The following is a 12176-nucleotide window of genomic DNA, read 5'->3' as shown; positions in this document are numbered from 1 at the left end:
CTTTTCGAGTAATGACTGCCCACGATTCAGTGGTTCTCAAAGTGTGGTGCTTACGCCACTGCTTTTACCTAGGCTCTTTTTAATGCTACTCTAAAATGATTTTATTACTGTTTTTATCTTTTTTCCCTGTTTTTACACATTAAATGTGAAGAAATTCACTATGACATACATCTAAATAGCACCCACAGCCATTAAGCACAACTTCTTAAAAACAAGAGTTCTGTGAAAAAGAATTTAATACCTCTGCAGCTGGAGATGAATCAGTGGTTTTATATATATATATATATAGATATATATATATATAAATATATATATATAAATATATATATATATATATATATATATATATATGACATTTTTCAATTTTCAAATGTTACTGTATTGAGGCCTGTATGTGGCACTGTAACACTGCCACTGAAATATACCTAAACAAAGGAGGTGAAAGGCACATGCCTGTAAAACAGGCTATTACATTCTTTGACCTGGCGATGTGACATTTTGATTATCTCCAGGAAAACCCAACAACGGAAATCACCTCACAGTCATACTGGTTTACCCATCTTACAACTGGTGATGTTGCTGTAGGAGTGATTGTACAACCTCTGCTAAGACAAAGTTACAGCAAAGATGCTAGTAAAAAAAAATCAAAAAAAATCTAGAAAGCTGTTTTTTGATGAATCTTTAAAATAAAACTGGTCTATTCCTGAAAATGTGGGTTTAGGTCTCCACTACTTACCAATAGTAGATGATCCAAGATGGATGTAACTAAAAAGTTCAATTGGAATTGAAACTGAAAACCCTGTGTATTTGCTTATTTTGTCCAGAAAGGGAAATCAGTTGGGATTAGCCATATCCTGACCTCTGAACAAACAGCTAATAAAAAGATTTAACAGCCCTGCTGAGACATCTGGTTGGATTTTTGTTTGAATACTGCGCTTCCTTTTTTGATATACATAATAATTAATCAGTGCATGGCATACTATTTTTTTTTTCTATTTCTGACTGCATTCATGATTTTTCAACACAAAATTGTCACTTTCAAATAGTCAAACCCGCAAATTGTGTACACTCAACAGATTTAAAAGCATATAAATTGGCAGATCAATGTCTAATAAAGTTGTATTTTCACTTCCCTTCTATATTTTTAGCAATGGACTTGACAGCAGCAAGTACATCATCAGATAAAACTATCACCCACCCACCATTTAAAAGGTGGATGTTTTAATTTTATTTACATTTAGGAACGCTGGGCAAAGTAATATAATTAAAACAAAGTATTATGGGTTATAGGCATAAGGTGGAATAATTGTCTTTGTAAACTTCTCAAACTGTTTCCAAAACGTACATTAAAACAAAAATTTTAAAAAAGGCCATCCATTTTGGATTTTGAGACTTGGGTTCATTGGTGAGAAACTTCTGAGTTTTCCATCCCAAATTCTAGATTTCATGAAACATTTTGTTCTATTTTCCTTCACTTAAAACTGTAAAATTTTGTCTTCAGAGTAAACTGGGGTGCACAAGTAAATCACAAGTCTTACTGTACTTCTATATTAAAATGTCTGTCAATACGTCAATACTTTGAATATGTTTATGGATTAATAATTGTGGTGTAACTTGCTGTATGAGAATTACCAACGGCCTTTTATTTACAACATTTTCCAAACGTTTTGTCATCCTGTTTTGTTGCTTTTCTGAAGGAAAGCAGCTAAACTTAAACAAATTTTAACCTACTGAAGTTTAACTACCATATCGTTTTACATTTCATATACATGACTACACTGCGTAGTAAAAGTAGCAAGAGGGGTGGGAGGAGAACGGAACATACCAACGAGCAGGGGGAAGTAATGGTGTACTAGTTTTTTTAAAACCTAATTAAAAGTAGCTATTTCTGTGCTTTTAGTGAAATATTTTGTCGTTGAAGGTTATTGTTAGCGCTTTACGTGTTAGCTGCTGCCTTGTGTGATTTCATGTAAGTTTGTTCTCGGCTCCCCCTCCTCCGTCCTGCTTGAAGCGGACGCGGATATTGTTACGATCAAGTGGAGTCTGAAGTCAGCAGCTCTGTTCCTCGCAGTTCTCCTCACTCCTGAGTGGAGGACGCTGAACTGACGGCTGCAGCTGCGAGAAAAATCTCGTTTTCTCTCTTCATTTACTGAAGATGACATAACTTCAAAAAACGACCTCTGCTGACCAGGTAGTATTCACTCAGAGTCGTAGTTGTTCTAATAGCTGCATCTTGATGTTTTCTGCTTGAACTGCTCAGAAGTTTACAGTGGCTCATGCTGGGTTTCCCCTGAAGTCCAGGGGAACTAGAAAGAAAACTTGTGCGTGTGGTTGTGTGTATTTATTTATTTGTTTTAGTTCAGCTAACATAATCAAAGTAGAGAGATAAATGCTGGATAATGACGGCTTCAGTGAATGACTAGTTTAAAGTTTGGACTTGACCAGTTAAGGCTTAATAAATAGCTTTAAATGTTTAGGACTGGTGCACACAAGCACTTATAGATAAACAGCCTTTCATGTGACAGTCAAAGGAATGAAACTGAATCTGCAGATACCGTACCAGTGTGCAGAGAGGCAGTGCGGTTGTTCTGCAGTGTATATATATTGACAAACAGCGCCTCACCACAGTTGTGAGAACAGACTGAGAGAGAGAGGCATGCTGAAGCTTTGTTCCATATCTCTCACTCAATTTCCACCACATATATATTTTTTTCTCCCTCTCTACAGATAAAAATCTCTAATCACTAATTATAAAGATTTTCTAAGAATAGTTCTCAAACAGATATTTAGTTTGTTCTTTTTGCAGTGATTTTGCTGCTACACCAGCAGGTAAATGTGGCAGGGTAGCTACTGATTATACGGACTGGGGTTCCATTATGATTATGCTGCTATATGACAGTCATGTACAATAAACTTGTGTTATTGCACATGAAACTGAAACCACTATGAAAAGAAACGATAACAATGTTAGTACAGTAAATCATCTGCAGTTATTCTGAATAGGCCGCCTACATCAGCCTCATTTTGCAACCTCTTTATTACAGCCTTGGATAATAATCCACATGAGGGCACTCAGAATGTGGTCGCAAAGTATTCAACGGCCTGTGTCAATGGGTGATTTATTTATTATTTTTTTTGGGGTGTTTAGGAAGTCAGAGTGTTGGCTTATGTTTTGACTTGCTTAACATTTTTTATGACTGTTGTTGATCTTTTGTGGACACCATAAACACAAGAACACAGAGAACTGGTTTTTGCACCGTAATCGGAAATACCTAGAAAAGGGGCCTTTTGGATGCCTCCACAGCAGTGCTTGGGCCGTAACGTGCAAGGAAGAGAGACAAATTCGGTCAGCAAAACAGGAAATGTCACAGGCTCTTTCGCAAATCCTGCTCTGTGAATGGCCCTTACGGATAGAAAATGTAGAAAAAAAGTTTAAGGTCGACACAAAGCATAGTTAGGCAAAAAGATTTAATCTCATGTCAGCTCTCGTGTCTAATTACATTTGAGATGCTGATAGGGGTGCTTCACAGAAAAAACCCCAACAAAAAACAAAACTGGTTTGTCTCGAAGATAGCTTGCTCAGAGTCTTTCTTATCTATGTGAAAGAATTTTGATGGCTACTCATTCCTTTGATTTCCAAAATATACCATCTCTGCAATGTCACAGGAACTCATGCCATGGATTGTATTAAGGCAGTCCAAGGCTCAAAAAAGGGTAAACCTTCTTCTGTCTTAAAGTGTTTTTGATGAGATGCCAAAAATAGAAGTGACTGAAATGTTTTCCTCCCTTTCAAGATGTCCTGCTTGGCACTGCCTGTCAGCAGGCTGAAAGAAAACTACAACACTTCTGTCTCACTTGCAAGAAGCTAAAATCTTTCTGTTTTTAACACTTCCCACTTCCAAGAACACATGGACAGTCATTGTGCCAGGATGAAGCAGTGATGGCAGCATCATTCTGCAGGGTGCGACCGATCACTCAGACTAATGAGCAGCATGTCTATTCAGCAGCCAAAAGTGTTTGCATGTTTTATATTTTTTTCGTTGTATCAGTTCATTTTAGCTTGTTTATACTGCACACATTTAATTGCCAAATCAGAACAGTGGTCATATCAAGGCACTTTAACAAAACAGATTCAATTTGGTCATGATCTAAACATAACTTCAGCCCAAAACCGCTCAGTATGGTCTGTCTGAGAAAACAAAGTAGACACACAAAAGAGTGGTACCATAAATCAATATGAGAAACAAAATAATACGTAGTAACATATTCATGGATGACATTATTGGGACTGTAGTAATTATTTAAGTAGTTGTAGAAAAGTTTGGTTGCTTTGATGTGTCTAATAAGGGCAATTAGATGAATTTTTAATAATCATAGTACAGTGAAGCCATGTCATTTTTAATCTAGGTTATCACATCGTGAGAACCGCGTGTCTTGTCAACGCCTGTTGGGAACAAGCAGTCCAGATCCATCAGATCCTGTCATGTGAATCTGTAAACCTGTTTTCATGGCCTGTCTGATGATTACCCTCCTCGACCCGGTCCGACTCTTTGTTTTTTAGCTCTGCGCTCAAGTTTTGGGTCACATGTACAGGGGTTAAATTGTCTGGCTTTTAAAGGTCAATTCAGTTTATTGATTTAATGAAGTGAAGGATTATTGTTCAACTCAAGTCAGTTGTCAAAAGGTTTTAAATGATGTCTCAAGATTAAAATTAGTTAAATTTTACTCTGCCCTTGAAGTATCTAATTACTGAGTGAAGAACATGCAATCAACCATTTAACAGAGGTTTTCCGTTTTTTATACTGAGTGTTGTGGAGACTTTGCAGCTGTACTCAAAAGTGGCCAGATACCCTGGCAAAATCGTTGTTCAGTTGCTGGCAGTCACTTTAATGAAGTGCAGCTTTGGCTTGCAGCACTTGTACTCAACAACAGCTCTGGCACTATTAGTTAGCGGGCTAGTTTTTGACATGCTGGAAGCATAATTTATGGCAGCAATCTAAGGCTGGTGTCTTTTTTTCTTTTTTTCTTTCTCTCTCTTTTTTTTTTTAAAGGGGATCACTCTGCGCTGCACTGTGTGTGCTTAAGATGCTAACATTTGCAAGGCCTTTGTGTTGCAAGCAAAAGGTCCTATTAGCGCTCCATTCTGCCAGTGGGCAGCTGTGTGCCTGTGGCTGAGCGGGCCTCTGGTCCATTCAGCGTCTGTGTGTACGGCTCTAACTCGCTCTACATGCTCACGCGCATGCGGCCACTTTCAACCCTTTTTCGTTTTGCATTGCCGTTTCTACTTCTGTGATATTCTTGCAAAGATAACGCAACACGATTATTTACCACGACTGTCTGCCCCTATCCGTGTTAGATTTACTTTTCTAGTCCAGTCCAGCCCTGCTTCCGACACACTGACACATATATTCACTCCGAACTCTATTTATATGAATTCTGCTATTCTTCATTGTACATATTCCTTCCTCATTAACATAACAGATTTGAGAGTCTGGCGTCTTGTCACCCACAGAGCCTAAGACCTACATCTGAAAAGAAAAGAATGGCTCAGAAAAGAAAAGAGGCAGACTTGCAACACAAGAACTACCCCAGCCCCCTAAAAACCAGACTCCTGAGATGAAAAGCTTTCTGGGATGCAATAGAAATGGTCCCATCAACACATCTCACTCTTGTTCTCATAGATAGTGACAGTGAGGAAGCACCTTGAGTTCAGAGAGAGAGAGAGAAAGAAAGAAAGAAAGAAAGAAAGAGAGAGCAGTTTTTTTTGACTCTCAAATGAGGATCTGTCCCCTCGGGGGCTTAGTTTTTGTTAGTTCGTTTGCATAGCCGATGTCTGATGCTATTGCGAGCTTTGTGTGTGTTTAACCTGTTTCTGCTGGAAAACCCCATAGTCCAGGTGAGCTGATGGTTTTGCATTGTCTTTGTTTTTGTTATTGTATTCTGTGGTTTATGAACAACAGTGTTTTGCATTCCTGTCTTTACCATTTTGAAATGACTTTTTCCCAAAACTCCAATCACATCCGGTCTCGTATAAATGATTCTGTGTGTGACTTTCCATTTATATACCCCCTTTTTCTGGTAGTTTCCTATTTTCCTCTAATTAAGAAAGGAGAACTGAAAGCTTTCAGCTTTATTTATTGTATTTTTACAACCTTTGTTTCCATTTTGATGACAAAATAAATAACTGGGAACTATACAAATTAAAAGACTGACATTAACAATTGAGAGTGGTGAGATGAGACACAACATTTAGACCTTTTCTTAAAACTATTTCCTGCAGTTGATGGATAAAAATACCTTAAATCAGTGCCTCAGGGTTATCCTAAAATGTTTGCCTAAGAATCGCTGCTCATTACTTAGACTATGGGTTAAATAATCATTTTGTAATCAGAAATTGGGTTGGGACTAGAATTGGTCGACAAATTTTACTATAGAATATATTTTTTGTGTTGTTTCTGTGTTGCTAGTACAAGTCGTACTCAGCAAATCCTGCTAACTGGTCTGACAAGTAACATGGTTCCATTATGTTTAACAAAAGCAGCTATTCAATTTTACCTTTGTGCCAAATTGCTATCAGGTTTGATTGATGGTGGGGCCAAAAAATACCGGCAACATTTCACATTGTACTAGATTTTGTAGTGAAGACAAAGCCCAGATCTTTGTGGGTGTTGGTTTATTTTTCTAGCTCAGTGTGAAAAAGATTTTAATCTGACATTATAAATTATTTCAAGTTCTTTGAATATAATTATGTGGTTTTTCTTTATCACATTTTCTTTTTTGTCTATTACGATACTCTGATTTTTTTGTTTTTAGTTTTCTTGATGAGATCACATGATGATGAAGAAGCAAATAATATCCACGGTATTACAAGTTTTATTGCAACAACAGCTTTTTCATACATTTGTGGATGTTAAGTTCCAAGGATTCCCTCCGCCCTACAACTTCCACAACTTACTGGAAAGCTCATAGTTGTTTCTGTGCAACAAAACATTAAAACATACATTAGAAACCAGACCTCAAGCAGTACCTCAAAACTTTTCCTGTTTTCTGTAAATGGCTTGTGACACCCTCCAAAACTGTCTCTGTTTGGCTTAATAACAGAGACACTGTCACCTGATAATCCTGCTCTTACAAGCAGGACCAATTTTCATGGAGACTTGTAATAAAATCTATAGTCTTTATTCTTCTGTAATATGTTTGAATCAATCTTATATTTTACAGGTTATTAGAAATAGCAGCACATCAAACAAGTTTCTTAAGTTCGCAACCGTCAGCTAACTAGCAGCAGGCCAGGCACTCATGGGAAATAAATACAAAAGTTTTTCTGATTAAAGCCAGCCTGTCTGACTAAATGTCAGAAAGCTAATATTCAAAGATCTCAAAAATCTAATTGAATGTATGTCAGACTTAAGAAAATATAATTTTTTCTGTGGCCACTTTTTATGGCTGTGAACGTTTTCACAGCAGCTCCATGTGGGTCAGAATGACCACAGTTTCACAGTATGAACAGGATAATTGAAAACAAATGTTCTGTTGGGTTCAACTCAAGTCAGTTGTCAAAGTTTAATTGATGTCTCAAGTGACACCCCAATTTGAAACTAATATTATCTGGTTCATTTATTCTGATTCTCTTTGCTCCACACAGCTTTCGTCACATCATCACTCTCTCTGGCATCTCATTAAAATGACCTCAAATAATGTTGTGGAGAATTTATACAGTTTTGAAACTTTTAACTTTTTAAAACCTTGAGTTACTTTCATATGGCTTCAGCTCATAAATCCCTATAATCCTTTCTAGCCAATTCAAGGACCAGAATCACACCTCATTCTAGTCTGATTCTGGTCCTTTTGTAATTCGTAACATAACATGGCAGTTGTTGCTATTTTGGCTTAGCTACATGGACTATAGCAGACATAGAAAAAATACAGGTAAAGTCAATTACTACTTTCAAATCCATATGTTAGTTGCACAAAATACTAAATCTTTTTTTTTTTTTTTTACATACGTATACCAAGTTGATATGTGAAATTAGCTAGGTTATCTGCACGGGGAGCTAACATGCAGTTATCTACTTTACAGACATGCAACTTGTAGCTTACTAACTCTAGCTTTAACAGTATTAGCTTCATTAAAGTGAGTGGAAACTTATTGAATCCCTGCTTGACTGTCCATGTTTTTTATGACCAGAAATGTTTCCAAACAGCCAAGCAAGGAAAGAGCTTTAAGCTAGCTGACTGCGTAGCCTACAGGTGGAGAAGAGGGAGTGTGGGACTTCAGACATTTGGGGAAAATGCTGGCCACTTTCTTCTTTACCTCAAGAAAAGGACTTTAAACTTGTTGTGCGCATTATGCCTTGTCAATTATTTTGAATTGCTAAAGTGACTAAACCAACATATTTTTTCACCATATGAATTCATCCACTTAAGTACGCTGCACTTATGAGAGAGGCGTAAGAGGAAGGAAAACTACTAAAAATGTTTTTGGTAAATTTCAAGCTTGCAGTCAACAATACATTCTAATTCATACTATTTTCAACATCGTGGCAATGGTCCTTCCTGCTTTGCTTCGCACAACGTAGAACACCCTCAAGTTGTTTGACATTTTTCCTATTTATAGCTGCATAAACAATGGTGGGCTCGTGAAAGAAAAAAATAATTATACCCAAAGTCTCACACACCTCCAGCTTGCTCTTAAATCCTGACTGTTTAACACCCCTGCTTCACAGTGTGCTGAGCAGTCAGAGGGGTCCATGTGGCAACTGAGCCCCGTCACGAATGAATGAATGGGCCGATGGAATGCTGCATAGTTTTCATTCTGACATACCCCGTCCGTACACAATCCCTAAAACTCACCCGCAGCTCTATGGTGGGAACATGGTGTTATGTAACACCAAAAGGGTGCTTTATTGGCTGATCAGTTGTGACAGGATTTGCAATATAACTTACTTTTGCAACTCAGGAGTGGTCCCCGTTTTTTTTTTTTTTTTTTTTTTTCTGAGCTGAACAATTGCAAGGGATTGCCAGGAGCACTGGAGGCTCCCATGTAATGTATCCCTGATGGATTTGGGCAGAGCAGAGCCAGGCACTCATGGATAATGGAAGAAAACACCAGAGAATGGCAAGGATTGATTGGGAAGGAGCAATGTAATTAGTGGGCTACCTGATGTATGAGTAGCCATGGCATTTGGGGGTTACTCCCAGGGGCAAGAGGCCTCATACCTTTCTTTATTTAAACTAAAACACCTGATCCGATGCCTGTCAAGCTTCTAAAGAATTCATTTAACTAATTTCTGCTCTGGGACACCAGGGTCAATCCTGAATGCATTTCAGAGTAGCCTGAGTAGGGCAAAAAAAAAACCAACCAGTTTTTAGTTTTCAGTTTGCACGTAGCTTAATAAACGAGTCTTTCTCATCCAGGCAATTTCCTATAACAAACACACTTACTCATGAACTGAGGGCTGTCCAGACATCAGTTTTAACAAGATTGGTGACGTCTGCCATCTCCAAATCAGCAGTTCTCAATGTTGACCTCCGTTTGTGAATGGCTGCTATGGCTACCCATTCAGTTCCTAGAAACAGTGTTTAACTTAGCAACTAATTTGTAAAGTGCAACCACGCTCTTAGCAAGTCAAGAGTGTGTACAACATAAATGAGGCATGAAGACAGATAGGCACATCATTTGAATTATGTTGTTAAATTTGTAAAAAGATGCAAATTTGTTTTGTTTATAGATATATATGTTGTTATTGTGAGTTTTATGCATTAGTTTGACTGTGAGTGTATTGCAATAGAAACAAAAAAAGTGATTTGCCCGTCGTCTAAATAATCCAATAGTCAATATATCACTTTTGAGTCATGCTGAATGCTAAATATTTGTGTGACCTGTTGGGGTGTTAAACACCAAATAAAAATGTCAGTATTTTTTATAGTCTGTGGGCATCATTTGCAGTAGTATGATTTGAGATTAACATCATTAAATAGGACGGCAAGGTAAACTTATAATGGAAGCCCTGCTGATCTTTATGTCCTCTAAACTTTAGTTTGAATCATTCTGCCTCCACTCGCAAGAGAAAATCCTTTAGTCCAAATTCTCAGATTCCAAAAAATAATATATCTTTGAGGTTGCTACTGCTGGTGTTTTTAAACTATTGTTATCATGAGAGCATAAATAAAGTCTGTAATAATGTTTAAATATGTGACTGAACATCTTGTAACTGGTGTTAGTTCGGTAGGCTGTTTGATAATATATAGGTTTTATATTCTATATTTTAAGGTTCTCAGGGTTGAATGTGTGCAAGGTTGGATTTATACCAAGAAAGATTAGTTTTTTTTTAATCAGATTTTGTACTGTCATTAATATTGTCATCACAATAAATTACACAAAGTATTATGACAAATTTTCAAAAAGTCTACAGTGCCTACAAACAGCTAGCAAATTGGTAGAAATTATTCTATAAAGCAATAAAACAGTTCCAAATAAACTTTTACACAAGATCTTTGGAGAAAAAACCCCCAAAATCTTTAATCACTCGTCTCTCAAGGGGCCAAACTTATAAGCTTTTAAATCATTTCTTAGAATTTTTTTTATGCTTTCTGATGGTCCCTTGGTGTTTTTTGTCAGACACATGCTCCTTTTTCTCCCATTTTCTCTTCAGGGTCTGATCAGTTTTTAGTTATATTTTTGTGATAATACCCAAAAACAAGCAGGCTGAAGGTTTTCAAAACCATAGAGATGAGTCTTTCATGGTGAAGAACCAACTTCAGTTGGGATCTTTAGACACTGTTACCAGCTTCCTGTAACAACAACACAACTTGTTCCACTTTCTGGAAACTGTGAGAAATATGAAAGATAAATTAGTTAGAGTAATAATAGTTTTAAATTGTTTATTACATAAACAGCTTAAAGTTCATGCATCTCTTTGGTCTTGTGCCCATATGTGCGTTTCAGATGCTATTAATCTGCTATAGAAAGTTTCTCCCATTTTCGCTTTGAACTATTTTCTGTCAGGCCAATTACAAGAACTAGAAAGGACATAGTAGAAAAGATTGAAAAAGAACAACTTAAAATAACTTGGACAATTATTAATTTAGTAAAGTGAAAAGAAATTACTTCTGTGAAGTGCTACATGTTAAATATTTATTTTCCTTTAACCTATAACGAAAAATCTTTAACCTAAACACATTATTATTTTCCTCTGCGGTAGTGAGGTAAATTCCCTGCCTTACTGCCATTTGTAATAAATCCAGTGTAATGATCAGAATTTGGGACCTGCTCTGTCTGAGTTCATAGAGTCCTTTTGTTAAAGCAGGAGTGAAATAATATGCACTGCGTGTCAAGCTCATTTGGGGATTTCTCTTTTCGCGTCTTTGGTAATAAAATCATCGAGCTCCACACCCAGTTTTGCAGCAGCACACTCTTACCACAGGGGAAGTACAGCTCATACATTGAAAGTATGCTTACATCTGCAACTGATGCTAGTGTATCTTCGTGTCACTTTGTGTCGTGTAGTAAGATGAATTCCGGTGTGAACTGCACTTAAAGAATGACTGTTAAGAAATGGCACCTCTGAGAGGTGACTTGATGTCAGGTGAAGTTTGCTTTTGCTGTGCAAATCTGGAGCTACTTGTATTTCAGATGCCAAAGAAAATCAGTCAGTTGAACTGAGTGACGTGTAATATAACAGTCGTAGTAGTAGTAAAATCTGTGAAAGTGAAACTCTTTAGTTTTCTCTTTATGTTCACACAAGTAGAAAAAAATGTTTGAACGTATTCTTTGAACAGTCTTATACAGCATGTTTTATTGCTTTATTGTTATTCTGGAATCGTCTGTAAATTCATAAAATCCTGCCAATGCACGTGAAGGATTGTGGATCATACCGAAACTGGAGACATTGCTTTTACCACAAATAAATGAACATGAGAATGAAAGTAGCAACAAAGACAAAGTGGGATTTTAGCACATGAAACAAAAGCACTGTCCATCGGGGTTTAGGCCCACTTAAATGCAACCTTTGATGTCTAAATGTGTTTGATCACTTGTGCTAACCAAACCTGATCTTTCTATATTTTTCTATAGATATTTTATCTAGTATTTTTTGTTCAAGTCAAACTTGGACGGGAACAAAGGCCTATAAAAGTCTGACTCAACATTTCTTACTAGACTAAATAAAAGCAAG

The 12176-nt window shown here is 37.0% G+C and overlaps 1 protein-coding gene across 1 annotated transcript in view; it reads left to right on the top strand.

Moving 5' to 3' along the window:
* The first annotated feature begins 2037 nt into the window (after positions 1-2037).
* Positions 2038-12176, top strand: part of LOC122842150 (protein FAM53B-like) — a 29765-nt gene continuing 19626 nt past the window's right edge. The window contains exon 1 of the mRNA XM_044135765.1: positions 2038-2191. The gene's annotated coding sequence lies outside the window, so the exon portion shown is untranslated. The remainder of the gene's footprint in view (positions 2192-12176) is intronic.

This window comes from Gambusia affinis, linkage group LG13 (genome assembly GCF_019740435.1).
Source record: "Gambusia affinis linkage group LG13, SWU_Gaff_1.0, whole genome shotgun sequence".
Lineage (NCBI taxonomy): Eukaryota > Metazoa > Chordata > Actinopteri > Cyprinodontiformes > Poeciliidae > Gambusia > Gambusia affinis.
Note: the sequence above shows the minus strand (reverse complement) of the source record. Positions and strands in the feature narration are given on the sequence as shown.